Raw genomic sequence first — 27309 nt, 5'->3', positions numbered from 1 at the left:
TACACACACCTCAGCAGGACCCCAGAAACAGCTTAAGCAGATATAACCCTAGGTACTGGTTCTCCTGAAGGCTACAGAGATCCACAGGGTATATGGTCATGGAAGATGGATTTTGAGTTCTGTACCATGTCAATGGGCCCTACTTTGGAATTTGTGCTCCTAAGAGTGATGGAAGTGGACTCAGATGTCACCTTTCTACACATGCCTCTTCTGTCACTTTTACTAAACCTGTGGTTGGTGCTAGGGATGGTACATACACAGGGGACTTTGAATCTCTGGACTGCCCATGTACCAGCTGGGCCCTGAGCCTCAGCAAAGTTGCAACCCCTACTCTCTGGTTCATTGGACTTACCCAGGTCAGCTAACAGGAAGGTGAAGATGGTCAACCACCACACAAGGGAACCAAGAGTGCCTACAGCTGCATGCAGGAGAACTGTATCCTCCAGACATGTACAACTAAGGCCCCTCTTGATATAGAGGTAGAGTGGACATCACCATCTCAGGGTCCACAGAATGGAGGAATAAACTATGGATGAGAGTGGACTTACTGATATTCTACTATAAAACTATTGTGACTAGTAATAGCAGAAATTGTAGCATTGATGTGGAGAAAGTGGCCACAGTAGTTGCTGAGGGCAGGGAGAGGGAAGAAGCGATGTGATGTGGGGGCATTTTTGGGACTTGGAGTTGTCCTAAATGATATTGCAGGGTCAAATGCTGGACATTATATATCCTGACATAACCCACTGAATGTACTGGGGGAGAGTGTGAACTACAAGGTAAATTATTATCCATGTTGTACAGCAGTGCTCCAAAATGTGTTTGCTGAGTCTGATGAGTGTGCCACAATGATGGGGGATGTTGTTGGTGTGGGAGGAGTGGAGTGGGGGGATGGGAAGGTATATGGGAACCTCTTATGTTTTTTATAATGTGACCTTTTTTGTGAAGTATCTTCAAAAAAATACAATTTACAAAAATGATGGGGGTGGTGCTGGGGGGTGGGTTATAGGGGAACCATTTATTTTTTTAATATAACTTTCTATGTGATCTATTAACTTTAATATTTAAAAATGTGTTAATAAAAATTTGTTTAAAAAGAGAGCTTTATGGTATGTTTATAGTTCAGTTAAAAAAAAAAGTACAACATACAAAGAGGTGACCATGATATGACAAAACAGGTTTTTATCAAGAAAAAAAACAAACTTTTTTTCTAAAGAATGCCTACAGTAGGAATTGACATATATTAAATGCAGAAATCATTTTTTAATAGGAGCAGGACAATTATTCACTTCCTATATTTCAACCAACCTTAACTTTGCAACTAAATCTGCAATGAGAAATGTTATACAATCATTTGTCTAAAAGAAGCTTATTGATGCCAATGAGTCTTTAAGGCCCACTTATTTATGTAACAATAGTGAAATCTCACCAAAAGACTTTTATCCATAAACATAACAGGCTTTGCCACATTTGGGTAATTCTTAACATACTTTTACATTACCTCATTTCTTTCTTCCAACAACCTTCTCAGGTAGCTTGAGGCAGTTTTGCTCTCATTTTATGTATGTGCAATCTGAAGAATAGAATACTGCAGAGTCTTATTCAGATTTTATAATAATTCAATGATGGAAGTATCAGTCACTTGACTCCCATTCTCAAATTATTTCCAAAACATCTAGAAGGGAGAACTCACATAAGAAAAGAATATTCATGTTAAAAGTTTAATGAGAACATTTTTTTCCTATTAGCTTAACAAAATCAAGCCAATATATGCTTTCATGGGAGTGAATAAAATGTTCTTTCAACTTATTTTAGTGCCATCCTTTTTTGGTTTGAAGAGCCTTTACTATCCGTTCAGCATTGTGAAACATAATGTTCAAATAATCAAGTTACTCCTTAAAAAGACATTTTAACTCTGAATAGTTCACAGATTAAAGTATGTTACCATGTAGGGCTCTAATCTCTGTTTATAGAAAATACCGAGACAGATGGAGAAGTAATTTTGAATAAAAATAGATCTATTCCTCAGACAAGTTCTTCAACAGAAGCATTTAAAAATCAACAAGGAAACTGAAAACACCAGGTGAAACCTAACCCAATGAAGTGACACACTGTCCTGAAGTGACAAATAGGATATTGACAAGGAAATCCATTTAAGCCTGGAGCTGAGCTTCCAGTAGTTTCTATTATCAGTAGTTTTCTGTGCCACCTAGATTTACTTGGCTGTGCCCCTGGAATCTCTGACTGGAACTGAATGAACACAGCATTTGTTTGAATGCTGCTGATCCTCTGACTGTAATTGGATCAACTGCCATCACAGCCTGTGCTGAGCTGTGTGAAGTACCTCTGCAACTAAACCCCACCCTATGAGTCAGAGGTTGGTAATCCCTAGAGACTAACTGGCATTCACGTGTTCTGCATGACTCATGCAGCTGCTATCTGGAAACAGTTGCTGGGTGAAATGCTCTATTAAGTGTTTATGTATCACAGTTCCTTTGCCTCTACCACCCTTGAGTTATTTTGATTTGAACGGAAAAGCAAATGAGAACAAAATGTGACCAAGTATTTGCCCTTTCTCAGGAAAATTGGAGCCTTTGGAGAGTTGTATGAAGTTTCTCTTCTTAGGTTGGTCTGGGGACTGTGTTTGTTGGGAACATGGAAATCCAGGAACAAAGACAGACGTCATGAATGTAAAAAAAAAAAAGGAAATAAAAAGGTAGCTGGCATAGTGTGTGTGTCAGTTAATTTAATTACAGTAGAAACATGTTTGTCTGTACTGTTTTTAAATTGAGAGATGTTTTAAAAGAGGCTGAAGGAGTTCATTCAGGCTTTTTCTGAAAGACTGTTTGCTTTAGGTGTTACCTGTTTAAAATTTTCAATGATTACAACGCATGTGTGACAAATTAAGGAAATAGTTCCATGAAAATGTAATTAAGAGACTTCCCATAATATAGCACATTATTATTATAAAACTGTATTTTGTCTTGAAAATATATTTTTTAAGATGCAGTGGTAGTTACAGAAAAGCAAGAGAGAACCATACACATATATTTGAATGCATAAGTATATTTCTACACGGATACATAGAGAAGAGTTGTAAGAGATTTGAAGGGAAAAAGATGAGGAGTGGAGATGAGGAGGGCTAAACTGCCCCACAGTAACCCAAATTTCAAAAAAGTTTATTATAAATAGACTGAATCCTGACACATTCGGCCTTTCCAAACCAACTCTATTCTCAGAGTAGCACAAACTTCAATTTCCTTCATCTGTTGGAGTTCAAAGGCATTAAAGCACATTGGCAAACAGAGTGGACAAGCGAGATAATATATGTCAGCCAGAAACAGATAAGAAAAATGGAACTGTCTAGCTGAAAATGGGACAGTTGGCACGTTCAAAGGTACTGGAGAAAAGTGCACTGCAGCACTGAAAACGACATTAAGAAAAGAAAAATGTCATAGTTTTGATCATGTTGAATCCATGAGCCACAAGATCAGAGTTTTAAAAAGGTGATCTGCAATCCCCTTGGGTTTGGATGCAGTCAGTGTAATTTGGGGTTGACAGGTTTCCTGCAAGACTGTCCCTGAGGATATGTCCCTAGGAAGAGTTGATGTGGGCTTGCCCCACAGAGCTGTCTGTAGCAAGTTGAATTCTGTTTTATGTGCTACTGAGTGTTCTGATTCCATGCTTAGAGTTCCTTCAAATTTGTGTGAAATGTTAATTGTTTCTGAAAAATTAGGGAAAAGGGGACACAAACAGATTGAAGGAAGCCAGTACTTCTGACTTAACCCAGTAACAGGTAACCATGTTTCCAGTTCACTGTTTCAATTGCAGAGGCTGCTTATAAACACATTTGCCACAGAGGAGGAGGAAATAGTTCTAGGGTGATTGGTTCATATTAAAATTGCTGTTATATTACATTCCCTGCCAAATACTGATTATAAAATGACTTGCTATGCATGTGACTCTCTGGCACTCAACTTCAGTTGATTAATTGAAAAGGAAATATTGAATAATTGTATCCTTAACTGTTTTGTTCACAAAGTCCTTTGTTCCCCCAAGAGTAATATGAGGAAAATCTAGACATTTTTCAACAGGTAGAATGGTTTAGGTGTTGTAATACGACTTTTGTTCAGGGAAGCATTTTTTCCTCCTTTGCCATTTGATACCTAATGTTTGGCTCATAGAATGTCCTGCAACACTGTGCCTAACTTAATAGATCCAATCCAGTCATGTTTAACCTAATTCTCAGTGGTCACTCAAGATTCAGAAGGACTGGAGAAAGTAGAAGACAGAAGGGGAACAAATGAAGAGAGAGAGAAAAGGAAGAGGGCAAGAGAAGGAGAGGTGGAAGAGAAAGCAGAAGAGGAGAGGGAAGGGGAAGAAAAGGGAAGTATATGGGGGACTGAGAAGTGGGGAGGAGGGGACACGGTATTTCCGGCTATGGACTCCCTTGTTCCTTAGTCCCTTCAGGCCTAGGGGTGGTAATGGCTTCCCACAGCTGCTAGTCCCTGGTCACTTCATCGTAGGCAGAAGAGGGCATCGTGCCATACCCAGAAGTCTTTTATCAGATGATACACCAAGGCCCAGCTACCCTAGCTGCGGCTGTATCGTTTCAGAGGGGCCCTCATCCATATCGTCCACACTCTAGGGTGGCCCATGCACAGTGACCGACTGACACAGGGTACAAACGGCCACCTTCTTTCCGCACTGGGGACTAACTTTGTGGTGCCATCTCGGCTCCAGAACTCTGCGTGGCAGCAGGCTGAAGCAAGTTGCCTTGCCCAGCTATCTCCCCTGCCCTATCCTGCTCCCCATTCCTCTTCTCCTGTGAGTACTTCTCTAGGAAATCACACTCACAGAGGTCCTGGTCTTCAGCTCCACTTGTAGAGAACCCCACGACTAAAACAACACTCTTTGCTGGTTCCCTAAATGCTTCTGCACCTCTGTAAATAGTCCCATCAGGAATTCTCTTTAGTAAAACCCTTTGAGATGCCCTCTGAGATCAGCTGGGGTCTTGACTGATGCAATGAATTTATCTTGTTTTCTATTATATGCATAGTTCTGAGAACCAAGAATGCTTGACACAGTCCACAATAAATCAGCCTCTCCACCAATGTATTTTCCTAGTGAAAATAAATATTCTATCACTTTTGGTCAGAAACAAAAGCATGTTTTTTGTCTCTTAAAACCTATTCTCAAATTAGAAATATAGGTAGTCTGTGAATCAATATGTGGAGAAAGGTGCTTTAAGTAAGGATATTATCATTTTCTTAGATCAAAATGTTTACTATTAAGTCTACTCTACGCAAGCAGAGTCAAATGCAAAGATTGTGAGAATTTCCCCATTAATGCACGACAAATGGAAACATTTTCACCAGATAATTGGGCAAAATTTAATTGGCCAGGGGAAAGAAGGAAGCTGAAATCCATGTGTCTTTCTTAATTTTTCCAATTTAAAAGCAGAGAGAAGTTACTAGCAATAGGTATTTCCATGGTGCTTTGTTCATTTTACAGTCTTTTCACATAATTTATTTCATTGATCTTTACCTCACCCCACGATGTAGAAAGATATAGTATTAATCTGTGAGAAATACTGTTTACTAAATGAGCCCCAGGGAAGACTTCGTATGGTGGCTACACACACTCTGATAGGGGTGGGCAGATTAAATACTGGACAAGTAGTACATGAAAAAGAATAAATACTTAGTTGGAGAATGACAAGTTCCTGTTGTAAATTACAAGATTTATTCCAGTTATTTCAGAATCATGTTTTATGAATTCATTTTTAAAGCTCTTATCCCAGGTTTTTAAGAGGTTTTAGAATATGGTACAACACAGTCTGGATTATGTATCAATTTTCAACTGAACTAATCTGATAAAATGATGCAGTTTTTGAAATATTAGTTCTTGATTATATCTCAAAGACCAGAATCTACCACCAGGAAGTATGGTAAAGGTAGATTTGTTTTCAAACTGATTTTTTTTTCCTTTTCCTTTTTAGGCTTATTTGATGTCTTAACTAAGATTGGTAATGTAGTTTTTAAAATTTGGTTACAGGTAAGATAGGATCGTATTTAGCATATTGCTTACATTTTTTTTTTTCATGAATAAACACTAACTGTATTAGATAGGAACCATTGAGAGCATATCCAAGAAAAGAATTTGGTTTCAGTGTTTTTTTTACTGACTGTAAACAAATTGCTTGTGAAACTGTAGATCTGAGGACTACGGATTATGACAAATTTAGCTCTGAAGAAACGCTGGATTCAATAAATAATGAAATTATGGAGGTATCGACTTCTGAAACAAACTGAAACTTCAAGTAAATTTTAAATGAGGGAAAACTCTTGCCAGCTGTAGAGTTAAGACACATATCTTAGTCATAGGTTAGGTCCTTTTAAAAAAATAAAATAAAAAACCTTGAAACATGCAAAATAGTTTGTAAAACCACACAGATACATATAGATACATCTAAGAAGCAGCAATCCTCAACTCCTTCTCCAGTCTCTGCTTTGGCCCATCTGCCCACTCTTCAGCCTTCCCCACGTCCATCAGGGTGACCCAGAAGTCCTTCACGGCGTCCAGCTTTGGCCCCTCGGCCTTCATCAGCCGCTCACACACGAGTGGGCCCGGCTCTCGCATCAGCAACTCGGCCTTCTCCCGGGTGGGCAGCCACAGCTTCCGAAGCAGTGTGGGCACCGGCATGGGTCTGGCTGGGGGCTACAGCGTAACACGAAGTGTAGGGGGCATCACAGCCGTCACCTTGACCCAGAGCCTGCTGGGCGCCCTGAAGCTGGTGGACACCCACCTCCTCCAGGCCATGTGCACGCAGGAGAAGGAGCAGATCTAGAGCCCCAACGACAAGTTTGCTTCCTTCCTCGACAAGGTATGGTTCCTGGAGCAGCGGAACAAGGCGCTGGACACCCAGGGGAGCCTCCTGCAGACGCCCAGGGCTGCTTGGAGCAACAGGTTTGAGAGCTGCATCAACAACCCTACGAGGCAGCTGGGCGCGCTGGGCCAGAAGAAGCTGAAGTTGGAGGCGGAGCTTGGCCACAGGCAGGGGCTGGTGGGCGACTTCAAGAACAAGCATGAGGATGATCAACAAGCCAACAAGGTGGAGAAAGAATGTGTCCTCCTCAAGACGGATGTCGATGAAGCGTACATGAGCAAGGTGGAGCTGGAGTCCCCCGGGGAAGCTGGATGACTGACGAGATTAATTTCCTCAGGCAGTTGTATGACGAGGAGATCCGTGGGCTGCTATCCCAGATCTCAGACACATTCGTGGTACTGTCCGTGGACAACAGCCGCTTCCCTGGACGGCATCGTCGCCAAGGCAAAGGCCCAGTACAAGGCGATCACCAACCACAGCCGGGTGGATCAGAGAGCATGTACCAGGTCCAGTACCGGGAGCTGCAGACGCTGGCTGGGAAGCACGGGATGACCCCCGCCGCACCGAGATGGAGATCTCAGAGAGGAACCCGAGCGCCTGCAGGCTCCAGGCTGAGCTGAGGGCCTGCAGGGCCGGAGGGCGTCCCCGGAGGCTGCCGTGGCTGGTGCCGAGCAGCAGGGGGCGCTGGCGGCCAGGGACGCCAATCCGAGCAGTAATTAGGCCGGAGGTTGCCCCGAACCAGGCCAAGCAGGACATGGCACGGCAGCTGCGCCGAGTAGCAGGAGCTGATGAACTTCTAGCTGGCCCTGGACCTCGAGATGGCCACCTACCGCCAGCTGCTGGAGGGCGAGGAGAACAGGCTGGAGTCGGGGATGCAGCACGTGAGTAGTCACCGGAAGGCCACCTCCGCTGGCTGCTGCTCAGGTGCTGAGCACCGGCTTCAGCTCCTTTCAGATCTTCAGCTCTGGAGAGGCCTCTGGTTCCTTCAGCCACACCAGCTCCACCAAGGCCGTGGTGGTGAAGGAGATTGAGACCCGTGATGGGAAGCTGGAACCTGAGGCCTCTGATGTCCTGCCCAAGCCAACTGCCACTGCCTTGCCCCCCCCCCCCCCCCCCCAGCTCCACCGGCACCCCCGCCAAGCCTGCCGCGGCCACCTTTTTGCCCATGACTCAGTTTTATCTTTTCCAACAAAAGCCCCAGTTGGTTCGAAAGAGAGAGAGAAACATGTATATATAGAATATTTACACAGAATATTCTATACTTTCTGTATAACTATAGCTACAACCATATAAATTGTATAGTATATATATTCCTTTTATTATATATATATATATATATACTTTTAAAAACGGATAGAAATCTAGTTTTCTGTTTGTGTTCCTAAGTATAATGTCCATATCTTTTCTGATTTTATTATATTTGCTGTGATTGAGGTATGCCTTAATTTTAAGTCCATGTGTCTCAGACTGTAAAAACAGAGACTCCAACCTCAGATTCTCTGAAGATGAAGTTCAGGATTTTAACGCAATCCTGAGATGCATGACATCCTGAGCATAAGCACAAAAGGTTGAAAATCGCTGGATAGTTATGGAATATGGACAGTAGGGGGCAGAGGTGTCCATACTCTTTTCCATACTGGTAGCTTTGCTTCTTCACTGTAGTGAGTGAATATCCTTTGACTTCAGGCACTTCCTACACTTGGAACTTTCAAATAAATATTTCTTGTCTGTTTCCTGTATTTTCCTTTATCTTTGTAAAGTCAATACAATTCATTGAAAACAATTTGGAAAATACCAAAGTAATAATAAAAGTAAAAATAAAAGCAAAAGTAAATCCCTCAAGTTCCCATCATCAGAGAATAAATATTCTGATAATATCTTGTTTTATGTGCTTATCATCTTTTTGTGTATGTTTGTATATATATGATATAAACACAAAATATATATGTACAATAATACATACAAAATTATATTCTCTATATATCATATTCATACATTTAACATTTTCAAATTTTTAGATTACTTTGAAATGCTCCATTATAAATTCAAAACTCATAAAAAGTATAAGTGAAAAAATAAGCAGAATTCATAATTCTAAGGCCCATTACAAAATGTACCAGGCTTGAGCACTTTTCCAAAGGGTTTAATCATTGTAGCGACTGTAGTCTATGTGAAAGAAAAAGAATGGATCTCTTTCATTTTCTTCAGCAAAATTTGGGTCACACAGAGACCCCAGTGTGAGTTCATTACAAAACCAAATTCTTCCATGGTCTGTCACCTTTAAGTTGTTTTGCTGCAAAAAGCCTTAAGCAGTTGAAGAATGTCAAAGCACATTTTCAAGTCTTAGCATATCTCTATTGTTTACAAGTTTTCGTTTTATATGCTCTTAATTGGCATATATTTTATGTCTTAAAATTTTCCATCTTAAGATTTTCTGACATGCTTTCTGTAGTACTTTCTTAGAATATTTTTCAATCATTTAATTCTCCATTATGTAACTTGGAAAGCAATGCTAATATAATCTCTCAGATTGCCAAGAACTAACAGAAATTAAATCAGTTACGTTTATTCTTTCTTGAAATAAATATTTTGTGAGTCCCTACATCAACCTAATTTATGGAAAAATGGTAAACAAGATAAACTTAGTGCAGACTTTCTGGCCACTGTCTTAAAAAGACACTCTTGAAAAATAATGGCTAACAAAGTGATGTTTTTCTCCATAATTTTTATGTATATTAAAAAAAAAAAAACAGTATCCTGAGCCCTACTGAATCAAGAGTGCAAGGTCTAGAGAATTTTGAGTCCTGTACTGATGATGGGAATATAGTTAGCCCCAACATTACTGCACAGAAAAAAATAAGGGGGGTAGGGGGTATGTGCTCCTTGGACCCATTAATGAATTTAAGGCCTTCTTATAATTATTGGGTCAATTTAACCTAATCAAACTTAATTTAATTCAATTAACATCAAGCTTGTGGTAGGGGCTTGTCAGGTCCTCTTGATTAAAAAACATATCAGTTCTCTCTCAGTAAAGGTAGCTGAGAAATTGGCTATGCATATGAAAAATAGACCTTGACCTCACACCATATAAAAATAAACTTTACCAAATGGAGAGCTAAATGTGAAAAACAAAACTTTAAATTATAGAAGAAAATATAGAAAATAATGGAGGGAAAAATTACTGAAACCAAACCGAAAAGATAAAGCACAAATCATACCCAATAAATAAGCAAAAAATAAATAAGCAGGTAAATGAATCTATTTTAACGTGGTAAATATCTGACCAAATGTTCCAAAATAAAGACAACATAAAAGCCATAGATTAAGAAAATAGATTGGTAGTACATATAATCTATAAATAATTAGTTGTTAGACTACTTTAAATTCTCTAACAATCAACCCAAACAATACCAAAAACAAATGAAAAAGTAGCAAAAGTTAAGAGAAAGCAATTCTCAGAAGAATCTTCATTGGTTAGTAGAGATTGTGGTAGTGTTCAGAAAGTGAAAGATTGGAAATAAACTGAATGCCCAGCAACAGAAGAGTTGAAAATATTTAAATATACTATTCCCTGGATTTTTGTTCCTCAAATTATTTATCAAAGATAAATATCTTGGTCATTCTTCCCCAATTTAAACAAGCCATTGAAAGGACTTGGTGCTATCTTTCATCAGAAGTAAGTTAAAATTTACACGCCAATGGGAGAAAATTAGATTAAGTTGAATTCTGTTCCCATTTTCTCACAGCAATGCATTTTTAAAAATGTAAGAAATGAAATAAATGAACAAAATGTATATAAAAGAAAATGGCTGCTTTTGCTAAATAACTTGTTCTGAAACATAATGCATCTTTGCTGAGACAAGAGCAATCTCAATGGCAATAAAGATGTTTTATAATTGTAAATTTGTATTTGAGTTAAAAATAACTTCAAGGAATAGTGAAAGGAATCTAAAATTTGGTGTGAAAGAAAGGTAACTCCTCGGACAAAAATTAAGAGCCAGAATGAAGTGTTCCAATGACATCAATCGCCCAGTTTAGTTAGGTGGCCAAAGGTACCATTGTGATGGAGACTAGAAAGCAGAGTCCCTGACTGCAGAGCTTAGGACAAAAAGAAAAGTGTTGTCACTTCCAGATGAAACCATCTCCCTAAAATATGGACCTGATCTCATGCCCATTTATTGATTTTTGATAGCTCCTGATTTTCTATAGTTTTTAATTTACTACCCTTTCTGTAGCAGCAAATTTAGTAAGATGGAAAAAGTCCCACTGTCATTCCAAAGCTTTTGCATAAAAGATCATTTATCTGAACCTGTCCCTAGCCTCATTCCTCATAGCAGGAAACTTCCCGCATACCAACTGATTAGAATTGACAGAAAGATGTGATAAACTGCTCCAGGATTTACTTTAAGTTTAAAATAAATCCTTTTAATCAACTCACAGATAAATATTTTCATATCTCAAAACGCACATAGAAGATTCTGAATCCTGTTGCTGACTCAGTGATATGGAAAGCCTACAACTTCAGGGTGGGGCCAGGTAGGTATCCCCAGTAAGAGTGCCAAGAGAATAAATTGCCTAATCTTATAATTATTGGTTGTGAAACAAACCATTTGCAAAACAGGGAGTCTTTTCAGATGCCATAATACCTGTGTGTTGTGCCGCAGGCAGTTTCACAGAACTCCCGGTGGTGCTGAGATTATTTATTGGCATTATTTTTGTTGAGAAAATTTGGGATTGTTTATTAAAGTTTACTTATTTATTTAAATAACATTACCCACAGGGAAAATATTATTTGGTGTCATTTAGAGATGGGTTGTGCTTCATTTTAAATGCTATTTTTATGTTATATAAGAATAATATAAAAGTATACACCTTATCAATTTAGCCACTTTTGATAGGATATTGAATGAGGTCCTACCTGAATACTTTTCAAAATTCAGAGGTAAAATCTACTAAATTGATTTGAAAACATGTATGTATGTATTAAATAAGGTTATTTCTCCATTACCTGACTGTAACTTTCATTTTCATTTTCCTTATCTACTTTTTATTAGTGAAGAAACTTTCATTTTCGTTTTCCTTATCTCCTTTTTATTAGTGAAGAACACTTCTCCAATTTTATGTCCCAGTTTTTTTGGGTTTTTTTTTTACATAGTTCATAATAGGAAAATGGTAAATAAAAGCTGGTGGAATGGAAATTTTTATTTTCTCTCTGGCAACCCCAGCCATCTGGGAAATAGCTTTTGTTACTGGCACAAAGACGAAGCCTTTACATTTTATGTTTTTGAGAGTACATCAGCCTGTCAAGCACAGTTGATAATTCTGTTACCTAATTTCCATTATTATCAAAACAGAAGTTTAAACAGGAGAAGTTAGGAGAACAGACTCTGCCAGTATGAATAGTTGAAGCTGTTAGTCTGTAGGAAGAGAGTAAGCACACAAAAAAAGTGCAGCTAGAAGAACTAATCAGAACAGTAAGCTGGGTGGGGGCTATTTAGAGAAGAAGCAAACCATACAGTCATGATGCTTAATTTAGTATTAGTCACCCCAAAGTTTCACTTATGTCAAAAACCTCAGTTCTCCCGACAACCTATTCATTTCTACAAATTTCTTGAGCAAATATGTGTGACTGTTTTGATACTGACCTAACCCTTTACTCTTGGGTTGAGAATTTCTTCTCAGTAAACTGGTCGTTTGAACCCTGGGTGGTAATGAGGGTGCTGGAGGGTGTCAGTGTGTGGATGGCGGCATACCACAGGAGTGCGTTACCAGCGTCACTGCTCAGACCTCGATAAAGTTTTAAAGTTTTCACAAGAGCACTCGAAAGCATCACAATTTTCCTCAACCACAGGAGAATGTAAGTAGATTAGTGTTACATCAGAAGATACAGTCACTTTCCCAGTCACTCCAGTGTTAAGAAAGGAAAGATAGAAGTCCCGGAAAACCAGGAAAAAAAATACAGAACCCTAAGCCAATGCTGAACTCTTTGATTGTGCAATATGTTCAGAGCATTAGAAAGTAGAATAAAAATGGCAATCCAGAGGGCTCCTCACCCATGAAATGAATATTTTGTGAGCAGGTTAATCTTCTCCAATCTATTGAGTGAGAATCTGAATTAGTCATACACTTCAGGTGACAGGCTTGCCAAAACATCCTTGAGATTAGCCAAAGGGTGCATAACCTTGAAAAGCAAAGGCAAATATTAAAACAAACGCCTCTCCAGAACGCACCTATTTACTTTCCAGTGACTAATCTTTCGCATGATATTTTCACCCTAAAATATTATGCTTGAAATGGAAGTAGATGGTGTGTTATGCAGCTCTATTATTTTCATGTCAGAAGACTGATTACAGTGATAGAGAAGTTTACAATGTGTCATGCCTTCTAGTATAAAAGCAGCATTTCCCCAAAAGTCATTTAGTACTTCATTCCTAGAATACTCAATGACATAAAAAACCTGAATCTTTTTATTGTTTGGGTATGGAAAATAAACCACAATTTATATAGAAACTTCATAAATGTCACTTAAAATTAAATAATGGATAATACATTCAGGCAGTCATCATAATGCTGGCTGATCTTGTGATTCAGAAAACATCACAATCAGGTTAAACAAATATTAATAGTATTCTTTATAAATTGTCACTCGATCTCAGGGTTGGTTATTCATTTGTGTTCCACTCATCGACTCAAACTCTGCAGTTATTAATACAATCAAAAGACAGTTAGAGTTGCAACCTACTAATCCTGTCAGGCTGGAGCCATTCTCTGGATGTAAAGGAACAACACAAAAAGCAACAGAAACCCCAGATAAAATGCCCTGATAAGTAAGAAGACAGAGACCTTCGTGCTGCACCTTTAAATAAAGCATGTACTTCCTAAAACTTAAATAGAGGAAGCATAAGGGTCCCACATTGCTTTCATGTCAGAATTTAAGAATTTTTCACATAAAGAAAACTATAAGCTCATGTTTTTCATGGTAGACCCAGTATACTTTTATAGCATTTTTGCATGCAAACACACAAATAGTAATGCAACTCAATTTCCAGTTGTTAAAATCCTGGACATTGAATGGGATGGATGGAGGAGAGGACGCTGCTTAAAGAAAGCAATATGGCTGCTCCTGTCACGTCCATAGCAACAAGGATGACATTCAGTCAGTACACCACACAATTTAAGCTGCTTCCAAGCAACCTCCAGTTTCCTACATCTTCTGCTCTATGCTCCATCCTAGCTGAACTTCTGGTGGTTAGTTGAGCTGGGTGTTGTTTTTCACTTCTGGATCTCTACATTTGAAGTTTAGGTTTTAAATTCTCCATGAAATCTCCCCTGACCCACCAAGGTACATATACTTTATCACAATAATCATCATTCAGGATTATTATTATTTATTATTATTATTATTAATCGGCTTATTTTTCTTAGTAGATTGTAAACTCTCTTTGAAGGCTGAACATGGGTTAGGTACTTAGTAGAACTCAATATATATTTATTGAATGAGTGAAAATGTACACATAGTGGCATAAAATAGATTTAATTTTTTTTAAAGCTAAGGGTGTAGGCAATACAGTTAAAACTATAAAACTGTTACCCTTTGAGCCATACCTAATATTATTTGCCATCTCCACTCCTATCTATCCGTTTGTGTTCCTGCTGATATTTCCAAAATAAAGAGCTGACTGAAGGGAAGTATCAATTCCTTAGAAACAAAGCATTAGAACATATATGTATTTCTACTTTAAGCAAGAGATTTCAACTTGTAATAAATTGCTGTATGTGCATGTTTAATTATGAAACCTGGGAAAAATGAATCAGTTGCACCAAAGCCTAAACTCTAGTTTGAATGTGCTTGATGGACAGCAGTGTTCAGTGTCCCTTTCTTTCTGTTTATCAACTTCAGTCAATTGTACGTACTTACTGATTTTTTAATCACAAATAGTATAGTGAGTTACCTACTAAAATCACCTTTCAGGATAGATTTTTATAAATACTATAATTTTCATAGTGGACTTTTTCCTCAGGACACCAATTCAAATTTCTAATTATTTTATTTTAAATATTATTTTATTATACTTCTATTAAGCTTCCTAACATTCTGTAAAATAATACAAAATTAGTCCCAGCCATCATCACAAAATTGTGGTCATTGTGATAAAATTCCAACATACAACTTAAAATCATTCATTTGAAATACAAATTCATTGGAAGAAATTTGATTTATATTTACATGGCCAACATTGCTAGATTGGCAGTTTAAATGAACTTAACCCAGATGGTGGTATAATTTCCTAGAATTGAAGATACTAAAAGAGAAGCACAGAGACATGAGTCAGTGGTGAAAGATGAACAATTCAGAGGTTTTCTTTCTAATAAAGTTTCAGTTTATGCCTTGTTTCCTTCAAGTTTGGCAGAACATTTCACAGTAGTGATAGTTATCTCTAGTTTTGATTTTCCATATTTGAAAAATACATAGTACCTTCACCCAATTTTTTGTAAGGGATCCAAATTCATACAGATTTTTATAAATTTAAAATGGTACATGAGCGGTTCCAGATTCTGTCTGGGCCTAATTTCTGGTTGACCAAGGGAATCACTAATTGTGTCTTTCTCAAGGCTCAGAGAACAGGCATGACCCCCTCTGTGATTTCCTCCTGCTGAGAGTCACTGCAGCCATCTGCACATGCACAGCTTGGCTCCTAGAACAGCTGCCTGGGTCAGTTACTTTGACTAAGATATATGAGAACTGTAAAGTTTGAAGAATGGATGGAAAATAATCAACCTATATCAACTCTTAGGTGGTCATGATTCCACCATTTAAGAAGCTCCAGGAATCAACTTTTGGTGATATGAAATACTGTAAAGTGTCAGGCAATGATGTTTGAGTGTTTAGATTCTGTTCCATTTTTCAAAGTTCTCCCCTTCTTCAATCATCTCTTGACCTCTCTTGTGGTGGTCTTAAAACATGTCTTTGACAGTCTGTCAAGAGATGGAATCTAATTCTCTTCCACTTGCACATGGTCTGCACTTAGTAATAAATAGAAAGTGATGCTGCATCACTTCAGAATCCAGCACATAAAAAGTGTTACACCTTTTTCTTGGTTCTCTCTTTCAGAGCCCAGTGAGCATGTTGTGATGAAGCCCCAGACATGTGAAGAGGTCATGTGTAAGTGTGCTGGCTGATCCCAACTAGGGTCCTGGTTGACAACCATCAGATGAGTGACTGAGGAAGACTTGAGATGACTCCATCCCCAGACATGTATGAGAAAGCTGGATGAAAGGTCCTAAGCAAGGACCACCTCGATAAGTGCAGTCAAATACCCAATTATGAAAGCTAATAATAATAAATTATGAATATTGTTTTGATAAATTTGGGGAAAATAAAAAGAACAACTGTTATATAGATTCCTCCACCTCCCAAATATTTTAGTGAAACTCATTATTTGTATTCAATTCATTGGCCAATCTAATGGAGCCTCTTCAATTATCATATGCTTGGCTCCTTGGAAGCAATTGACATTGGCTCATTTCTAACTTTTTTCATTTGGGCTTCCATGACACTTTTAAATTCAATATCTTTCTATTTCTCTATATCTCTGACAATCACCACATGGCCTCCTTCCCTGGTTTCTTGGCTCACTACTCAAGTGCTGATGTTCTTCACATTTATTTCCTTAACATTTTCACCAACCCACCAGGCTCATCTGCCAGGAGGATCCACAGCAACCTCAGACTCATTACTAGAAGTCTTTGCTTCAATCTCAGGAATAGTAGCATGCAGCCAGTCACAAAAAAGAAAGCAGAGGGTCCTATAACTCTTTCCTTTCACTCAGCACATTCAATGGGTTAAGTGATTTTCTTACAGTATCACCCACTCCAACACAGCTGAGACATCATTCTAAAACTGGAAAATTGTGTCATTACTTTTCTTATCAGCCTTGTTAATCTATAGGATAATGTCTAACTACTTAAAATTACATTTAATAACAAAGGTAATATAATATTAAGTAATTTTAATTCCTTTCATGCTAAAAGCTTTGATCCCTTCAGCAGCACTATGAGGTGGTTTATTACAGTAGTTATAATATTAAATTATAGTTAATTGTTTACTTACCTGTCTCCCCCACTAAGATTTTGTTTTTATTTGACATCCCTAGTACATAGAATGGTGCATGACACTTAATGTATATGTGATGAATGAATGAGCAAATGAATGATAAGTGAATGTATCTGAATATAAGATAGAATTTGGAGATGCAAATAAGCCGTACAATTTAGGATGTGTAGATTTTAAACTTGATGGAAAATAAAACAGCTAGGCAGATCATGAATAAATCAATGATTTCAGTGTTGTTCTGAGAAGAATTATTTGCAAAGTGCTGTCAGCACAAAGGATATTAAAATTAGGTTCAGATGTTCAGTAAAGTCATTGAATTATTTTAATTGAACTACTTATTGCAGGTTATTGTCCATCATTCCTCTCCACTCCAATAATTCACACTGCCTTCCCTTCCTTCTCTTTCCAGGGTAGGAATTAGGGCCCATCACTGGCCAGTATGAGTCTCTCACTTCAGTCTCTCTTTTGAGAGTAGATTTTTCTGTTCCACGCCTCTTTCTTAGCTTCTGATGGTGGCTTCCACGCAATCCATGATGCTTTCTGCCTCAGTTGTTATATGCCCTTCTTCCCTCTATCTATCCATCTGTGTCCAAATGTCCTCTTCTTATATGTACACCAGTCAAATTGGATTAGGATCCACCTAATCCAGTTTGGCCTCATCTTCAGTAATCATATCTTCAAAGACCCTATTTCCAAAGACATTCATATTCACAGGACCAGGAGTTAGGGCTTGAATATGTCTTTTGGAGGACACAATTTGACACATAATATCATTTCTCTCTTTTGCCATATGAGGGGCAGAAGTTGAACATAGATTTCATACAGCTATTCCACACTAGCATTTCCATCAGTTTGAGTCCCCGAAACATTAACAAACAAACAAATATGCAAGACCTTGGCTCCTATTTCCTTAAAAAATCTGGAATGTAACATCTGGCTGGTATCATCAGCCTTACTCTCTTTAAGACAGCAAGTTTATATATTTGTTAGATAAATACTGGCTACTCAAAGCCATGGAGGCAATTGATTTTTCTTTTCATATTTTATTTTATTTTTACATCTAAATAGAAGATAAATTACATGTTAGAGAGGTTTTCCATCTTTTGGTACTTCTAAGTCAAGGATAAAATAATTGAAGAATTGGAATGTCTTTCTCATTGCCAGGAATGGAATACATTAACATTTAAAATTCTCTAATTCTATTGATCTGCTGCTGGAAGAAATTGTTTAAATTGTTCCTACTTTTACCTCTGACATATAGGCAAGTGGGAAGCAAACTAAAGCAGGAAAGGAAAATGTGATATTCATTATGTGTAAGATAGAAGAAATAGTGGGAAGAGCCATTATTTTATCTTTTAATTATTTTCATTCCTTTTTTTTTTATTTGCTAAGAAATTGATTAATCCAAATTCCCCCTCACCTGATCTTGTGCGGAACCTATCAGACAGTTCACATTTGTCCTCAGCTGTAAACCTTTTCTGAGAATCCCGTCAAGCTTCATAGTTTCTTTTAATTTTTTGGAACTGACTGTTTAGCTCCATTAAGACTGATGACAAAAGAACTATTTTTGGTGCCTGTAAGAAAGAAGCACGCTGAAGCCTGTTATTTTCAGTAATCCTGCTGTTTGAGAAGAAAAGTGCCAACAAAGACACTTTTATAAAATAACACTAAATTCTCTTAGCTCTGTGGGTTTATTCTTTAGTCTATCCACTTGACCAAAAGTGCAATACATCAAAGGTGAACAATGCCTGCTTGTTGCCTCTTTTTAAAAAGAAAAAAAAAAAAAAAAAAAAAATTGAGAGCGCTATGCTCCTTTTGTAAATCCCTAGATTATGTATCTTTTAGGTTTTTTTTAATCCTTAAATGTTTAACAAGAATTTTATTTCAGTTTCTCATCATGGGAGGTAATTTGGAAGCTTCATCCTCTCTATTTGTCTCTTTATCCTTGTTCCTTCAAATAAAAACTCCCTTGCATATTCAAATGACGGTTTAACAAACTTTACCAAGTAAGTCAAGAAAAATCCCTGTGATGCCAGAGTATTAGGAGGATTTTTCATAGATCATCTTGGGGATCCAAAAGTCAAAGAGTGTATTTAAAAACAATAGTGAGGGAGTAGATGTGGCTCAAGCAATTGAGCTCCTGCCTCCCACACAGGAGGCTCTGGGTTCGGTTCCCAGTGCCTCCAGAAAAAAACAAAAACAAACAACAAGCAAAACAAATGAAAAAAACCAACTGATGTGGCTTACTGGTTGAGTTTCTGCTTCCCACAGATGAGGTCCTGGGTTCAATTTTTAGGTACTGTTTTAGGCCCCAGTACCTAAAACAATAACAACAAACAATAGTGGGCACTGCCTATATTAGCCATTGAAGAAAAATGTGTGAGGATAATGCACAGGCATAATAACCAGGCAAGAAAAATATAGTTTGTTATTGAGCAGGCCCAGTCAGTCAATGAGAATAGAGTAAGCTTTTATTAAATATCCAACACTATTCTACACTATGAATGTAATAGGCACAATGGAGATATAATTAAGATAGCTTGGAGAAGTTAAAATAACTGCAAGATTTCAAATATGTGGTCCCACTAAAGAAAAAAATAATTAATGAAAAGAGAGATTTTAAATATTTGATAGAGGCAAAGAAAATTGAGTTTTGCTAGAAAAGAGAAACTAGGTGATAGAGAATAATAACAGTGTTTAAAATATTTGAATAACATGATAGAGAAGACCAGGATATTTAATAATCTATTTAGTTATTTGCCTATCAGGCATGGAAAGTGGGGACTGTGCAGTGCTTAGCCCTGGATGGCCAGTGCTTAGCTAAATTTTGTCATACTGTTGATTCTAAGCCAATGTTTATGAAAATTATAACATATTAATACATAGTATAAATGTTTAATGCCATTTATGTGTAAATATTTCTTCCTAGTTTAATTTATCTATGTCAGCTAAAAAATTTACGTTACTTTAACAAAGACTCATTGTGTCAATTTTTTCAAGGACTATTGGGCTCTGTTACAAACCGAGATACAATTTCTGCCTCTATATTATTGTTGCTGTCTTAACTAGCACATCCTTAATATCGCATGATTACTTGCATAGCTCTAAGGTGGAGATTTCCCGTCCTAGCCAGGCTGGCTCATTCTATTTAGTAGAATCAAACAGATTGCATGTAGTCTGAATAAACTTGAAGATACATTTTTTAATATTCATTTTTCAAAGTACACAAATGGCTTTTAAAAATATATTAAGCCAAATTCAATCACAAAAATTAAAATTATAATAAAAGCAAAGCACTATTCTGTAGATCAATTTGAGTTTCAGTGTACTACCATTACAACTTTCATAACCATTTCAACAACATTTGGAGGTATTGTCCAGAAATAAACTAAAAATGAAGGTGAATTCATTTTTGTCATGGGGTGAACTTATAGTTCAAAGTTCATAGCTATAATTTCCTGTGCAGGTGATACATTGGTCTCAACAGAATTATTGTCTGTGCAGTGATAACAGAGCATAAAATAGAATTTCCCACTGAGGTAAAGAAATTGCATTGAATGACTCTGAAAAGTGACATCTACTCTGAAGTTATTGTGAGCATCTATATATCCTGGGTTTCAGTCTCTGTTTCTCTATAAACCTTGCTTTCCACATACTTCTGGAGGTCCTAGGTATTAGGTATTACTAGCCAAGAGATTCAAGTATATTAGCCTCAGAACCTACCATAATAATATGCTCACAACAGGGACTTAATTAATAGTTATACAAGTATCCTTTTCTATGTTTATATTGATACATATTTTTGTCTCTTTTGTATCATGTTTGAGTGACTTCAGTTCTTCAAATATATAGATATCATGTTATGCAAAAAGAATTTGTGCTTGGTCTTTCTATTATTCTATGCCTAGTATTTATAATTATGTGTATTTCTCACTCAAAATAATCAATTTTAACAAAAAAAACTTTTGTAACCTGGGCATTTACCCTTAATAAAACATTATAATCATGCTTCCCTGTTAGCAATTATGGACCTATAATTGATATATTATGATGTACAATATTTTAATGGCTACAAAATATTTTAATTTTTCTTTTTATTAAATATAATGATAATTGACATTTACTATGTACTTCCTTGGAGTCCGTGGTGTGTGTCTTAGATTGTTAGGCTTCTAGGACAAATATCATACAATGGGTTGGCTTCATGAGAGGGAATTTACTGGCTCATGGTTCTGAAGCTAGAAGTCCAAAATCGAGCTCAGCAAGGTGTGCTTTCTCCCTGAAGACTGCAGCATTATGGTGCTGGCTGTTGGCAAGCCTTGAGGTCCCTTGGCTTGCATGTCTGCCTCCCTTCACATGGCAATGCCTCTACTTTCTAGCTTCTGTGATTTCTTTGTTTTCTTTATAAGGACTCCAGTAATATAGATTAAGACCTTCCCTTATTTAGTTGGGTCACACTTTAACTAAAAATAACCTCTTCAAGAGGCTCTGTTTATAATGGGTACACTTGGAAGAACCTGGATTAAGATTAAGAGCATATGTTTCATTGGGTACTTAATTCAACCTACCACAGTTGGTATAATCATTACATTACTTAATCACAAATATTTTTAGTGTCATAATAACTCAGTCTTTCTCGATAATTTTCAGATCAGTATCAACAGGCTGAACTGTAATTTAGAGGAAAATATTGTATTTATTGCTCACTCTAGTAAGCTTAGCCTTTATATTCATTTTGTCAAGAAGTATTTGTGGGAACAGATGTGGCTCAAGTGATAAGGCATCCATCTACCATATAGGAGGATCCGGGTTCGATCCCTGGGGCCTCCTGGTGAAAAAGAAGAAGAGAAAGCATGCCCGTGTGGCAAGCCAGTGCCCACGTGGCGAGCCGAGTGCCTGTGTGGCAAGCTGAGTGCTTGAGCGGTGAGCCAAGGGCTCTCGCGAGTGCCCTCATGATGAGCCAGTGTCCTCATGGTGATTTGTGTGACCAAATAAGGAAAGTGTTTTAATCAGGATTTTATTCCCATCTATCAAACATGATGTGGCAGTTTGATATTGTTTATGAATTCCAAACATAGATATTGGATTGTGTTTATAAACTGGTCTGTCCCTCCAGTCATATTATTGATTGGATTCAGAGGTTTCACTTTTATTAGATTAAATAATGATTAAGTCTTTGATTGGGCCATGTCAGTAGGATGTTGCATCCCTGCCCCCTTGGTGGGTAGGGACTCAGAAAAAAGACATGGCAAAGAACAGAATTGGGAATTTTGATCCTGGAGGAGAAGCAGATACATAAGGAAATAGAGAGAAGTTTCCTTTAGACACTGCAGATTCCCTGGGAAGAGAGATGAGCCATTTGTCTGAGAGTGTACAGGTGACCTTGTGGAGAGAGGAGAGCAGCTGAGCTCAGAGAGCAACAGGCCCTAGGAGATAAGACTTATCCCAGCCTACAGCTGAAATTAGAAGAAGCTGGGACCACAGAGACTTAAGAGGAAGAGGGAGGCTGAATATCAGCAACCATCTTGCTCCTACAAGTGGCAACAGACTTAGATGAGGAAAGTAAATTAGGCTTTATGGCCTGGTAAATGTAAGCTTCTACCCCAAATAAATACCCTTTATAGAAGCCAAAAGATTTCTGGTATTTTGCATTAACACCCCTTTTGCTGACCAATATATGTGGTATTACAAATAAAAGCAAAAATTTGCTAAAAGACAATAACATCACCTGCTATTCAGTTTATGCACAAGAAAATTCCCTTTTCAACTATTTTCTCTTTATTATGAAAACTACCTTATTCCCCTCCTCCAACTCCCCTAAGAGAATTATTTCTCTTTCCTTTAAATATAATCTTATTGAGACTATAAACCAGGTGTTCTTCTCTTTTCAAACTAAGCATGGGCATATGACTTGATTGTTGAGAAAAGTGACTAAATTTCTTAAACTTGAAATAATACTTTAGGACCCTGAATAAAGTGATTATCCTAAGCCTCTGTAGCCATTAATTTTCAGAACTGTCTTTGTTCTCTTTTTCCCTGAGTCTAGTATTTTGATTTTTTTTCTCATTTATTTGAGCTGAACCATGAATTTCCAATACATTTCATTGTCACTTGTTAGTCCTAAGTTTCTTTATGTTTTCTGTTAGCTAAGAATTCAAATATAACAGCCCTATGGTTGGCCAGAACTTACAAGTATGAGTTCCAGAGAGGTCTGTAGACCAACTGTGGTGTATTGAATCACAGCCCCCACAAAGAGATGTTCAAATCCTACTCCTGGACCTATTGGTGTGAACATATTTGCTTGTGGGATCTTTGAAAATCCTGTTAAGATGAGACCAAATAGAATCCAGATGGCCTTAATTTTGTATAACTAGAGTCTTTACTAGCAAAGGAAATTTGAACATGAAAGTAGAAGCCACAGGAAGGGACAGAAAAAGGCAGAATATCATGTGACCAATGCAAATGCAAAGATTGATTACCAACAAATCATCACCAGAATCTGGCAGGCATAGCTTGATTTTGGACTTCTAGCTTCCAAACCTGTGAGACTATAAATTTCTGTTGTTTAAGTCAACCAGTTTTGTGGTATCTGTTATAGCAGAATGAGCAAACTAAAACACTAATCTTAATTCCGCCTGTGTTGACCCAAGCTCAAAACTTTACTTGGACCATACTGTATCAACAAAGAAGGTTAACAGTGATAAATAAAAAGAAATTCATTCTTATCTGAGAGTACTGCATTGACCCTATGCATTATTTTTACTACCTGTAAAATTATCATCATATTGGATGATTAAAAATGAATGACTTACAACTGGCTTAGATGAAGCGGTCCCTAAAAAACAATCTGACTAGTAGTTTATATGAAGAACTAACTGCCCTGGTTTTATTTATATTTCATATTTTATATGGGTTTGAAGGGAGAAGTTTGGATGTATCACACACTCATGCAGATGTTGTTATAGTTAGCTCTGTCATTCTTATTGATGATTTTAGGTTCTAGAAGCTAGAACATCTGTAGTGGATATCTGTTATTCAATCTATTGTATATACTGAGTTCACTGGCTTCCTTCTATTTCCTTTAGATATATAATCCTTGCTTGGTTTACCCAAGTGCTGTCAGTGCTTGGTCTTTAAATCAATCTGAGCATATTAGTAACATGCCAATCCAAAAGCTGAGCACTCATAGACTTGATTTTTATATATAAATCTAATTATAAGCCTAATTCTAAGAAATATGACTCAGAACTTTCTGCTGCCCCAAATTTACCACATTTAAATATAGTAACCTGTTTATTGGAAGGAAATTCAAAAGTTTCAGTGTTAAAAAGTTGCTCTTCCCAAATTTTGTAGTTATTTGTTTTATTTTTAAATAGAATGAGTTCTCTAGAAGACCCGTTTTCTAAGTATAGAACTTTCACATAGCCTTATGACCTTTAAAGTTTGCGCTCAGATAAGTTGTGTTTAAATTGGGGCTTAATCAATGATTTCTAGATATGCAAGTACATTTAGACTATCATTGTATTAGTCAGCTGAAGGGATGCTGGTGCAAAATACCAGAAATCTGTTGGCATTTATAAATGGTACTTATTTGGGGTAGAAGCTTACAGTCACAAGGCAGTAAAGCAAAGGTTCCTTCCATCACCAAAGTCTGTTGCCACATCTTAGAGTAAGATGGCTGCCAATTTGTGTGAGGGTTCAGCCTTCCTCTTCCTCCTAAGGCTCCCTAATCCCAGCTTCTTTCCTTCTCAGTTGTAGGCTAGCATAAAGCTTGTCTTTCTCCCCAGTGCTCACTTTTTTTCTAGGCTCAGTTGCTCTGTTCTCTTCATGAGGTCAGCTGTAGACTGTCAGTCTCATCTGTCTTCCTGGGGCCTCTGCCATGTCTATGGAGCACTCTCTCTTCCTGCTTATCTACTTCTGTGTTCTCCTTCTCCATGCATCTACTTGCTGGGGCTCCAGCATCAAAAATCCCCCTCTCTGGGCATCACCACCCCAGGGTCCTAAGGATGGAGGAATAAAAAATGGATTAGAGTGGACTTACTGGTATCCTACTACAGAATATTGTGACTCTAGCAATGGAAGAAATTATACCATTGATGTGGTGACAGTGGCCACAATAGTTGCTGAAGGCAGGGAGAGGGAAAGGAGGTGTGATATGGGAGCATTTTCGGGACTTGGAGCTGTCCTGAATGATACTGCAAGGACAGATGCGGGGCATTATATATCCTGCCATAACGCACGGAATGGACTGGGAGAGAGTGTAAACTACAACATAAACTATACTCCATGCTGTATAACAGTACTCCACAATGTATTCATCAATTGCAATGACTGTACCACACAAATGAAAGAAGTTGTTGATGTGGGAAAAGTGGGGGGTGTGGGGAGTGGGGCATATGGGAACCTCCTAAATTATTTAATGTAACATTTTATGTGATCTATTTATCTTTTAAAAATAAATAAAAAATATATTGGAAAAAAAAAACTCCCACTCTCTCCTCTTCTGTGTCATTTTCTCCTACCAACATGACTGAATCAAAGCCTTAATCATAATTTAATCAAGTAAAAGTGAAACTAATATATCCTGTGCATAAATTCAAAATTATCCAATTCTGTATCCAAGTATGCCTGGTCTCTAGAAATCCAGTTGAGTGATATAAGCCCTATAGGCTTTGAATGTTCAGAAAGGATGTAAGACTGTGTATTCAAAGTTGCATCCATAAGGAATGTGGGGAAGATGTTAATTCAAGCTTACATGGGGGGATATGTTAATTCAAGCTTACTTGGAATGTGGGGATGTGTTCATTCAAGACCTATATGGTACTCAGACAAACAATTGACTAACAAAGAAAAGTTGTTTTCTTTCATAAAAGCAGCATTTGACACCCCACCCTTATATCATTTGTATAAAAAGGACCCAAAACTCTATTCGGGCCTGGTTTTTATCAGGACAGGAGTCCACCGAGTTCGGCCAGTCGAAATAAATCAACTTCCTTCTCAGACTTCTTGTGTCCTGGCCTTCGATACTGCATATACCCAACTTCTCTGCAACTACAAAACCTCTGAATCTAATACAGTCTAATATGCCCATAGGAATAGACCAGTTTACAAACATAATCCAAAGTCTATTTTTGGAATTCATAAATAATATCAAACCACTATGATCATATTCCAAAACTTTTTATTTCATGGATCTAAAATTGAGGCTCAGATGGTACAAATAAATTGTCAAAATTATGTATTGTAGCTAATTATAAAGCTTGTAAAAATTTAAAATATTTTAATGTGATGAGCAAAAAACAGAAGAAAAGAAATTATAATATGTTATAAAATATAAAATAATATGTTTTTTTATTATTTCTTCAAACCATTTCATGATCCATGAGATGACTAAAGATTTTAAGTAAAATAACTATTTCTTTGGGGTAAGATACTCAAATAGTGTCCTGAATCCTCTCTGACAGAACTATACAAACTGGAAGAACACCTTCAGAACATGGTTTATGCCATCACTCACTTTTTAATATATCTTTTCTACAAAATAATATGTATTAGATTTGAAATAGTGAAAAAGAAAAGGGACTTCTGAATAAACCTGGGAACTTTCACCTGTGTGTTTATCTTCATTCCTTCAAGAGAAAGAAAAAGATAATGAAACTGATAGGTTGCCAAATTTGATTGACCTTATTAAGAGGCATTTTGCGTTTATATAGGAGTCTGAGAAGAATTAGTGATGGATGCCTAGAAAACTAAGGGCATCATTCATTCATGTATTAACTTTTTCATCCAATTAATATTTAACAAGTACCTGTACCAGCTACTGCTCCAGGTGCTAGAGATGGAGTAATGCATCAAAAGACAAAAGTCCAGGGGGAAGATGGACTAGTGTTTTGGAGGCTAGAGGCTGGAGCAGAACCTCCGAAGGGGAGATACCTAAAAGATGAGGTCAGAGGGATAAAAGCTGGGCAGATCATACTCAGTCTTAGTCAGCCTTAGGCCATTGTAAATTCCTGGCTTTTATTCTGATTGAGATTGACCATCTGCAGGTTTCCTAACAGAAGAAAGATTTACATTTTAACAGGATCCTTCTGGCTGCTGTGTTGAGAATTAACTATTAGGTACAAGGACAGAAGTGAGAAGAGTAGTTTGAAGGATTTTTGTGAAATGTAGACAGGAATTTTCGCTCCTTCAATGAAAATGGTAGCAGGGCGGATAAACATCCTGAGGAATAGGATTTGGGAGTTGTTATTAATATTTCAACTCATGGATTACATTATCAACCTATTTATTAATAATTATCTTTCAT

General features: G+C 37.4%; 1 pseudogene; it reads left to right on the top strand.

Annotated features, from left to right (window-relative positions):
* Window positions 1-4656: 4656 nt before the first annotated feature.
* LOC101431378 (keratin, type II cytoskeletal 8-like) overlaps window positions 4657-27309 on the top strand; it is a 123334-nt pseudogene continuing 100681 nt past the window's right edge.

This window comes from Dasypus novemcinctus, chromosome 5 (assembly GCF_030445035.2).
Source record: "Dasypus novemcinctus isolate mDasNov1 chromosome 5, mDasNov1.1.hap2, whole genome shotgun sequence".
Classification (NCBI taxonomy): Eukaryota; Metazoa; Chordata; class Mammalia; order Cingulata; family Dasypodidae; genus Dasypus; species Dasypus novemcinctus.
This window is presented reverse-complemented; position numbering and strand designations above follow the sequence as displayed.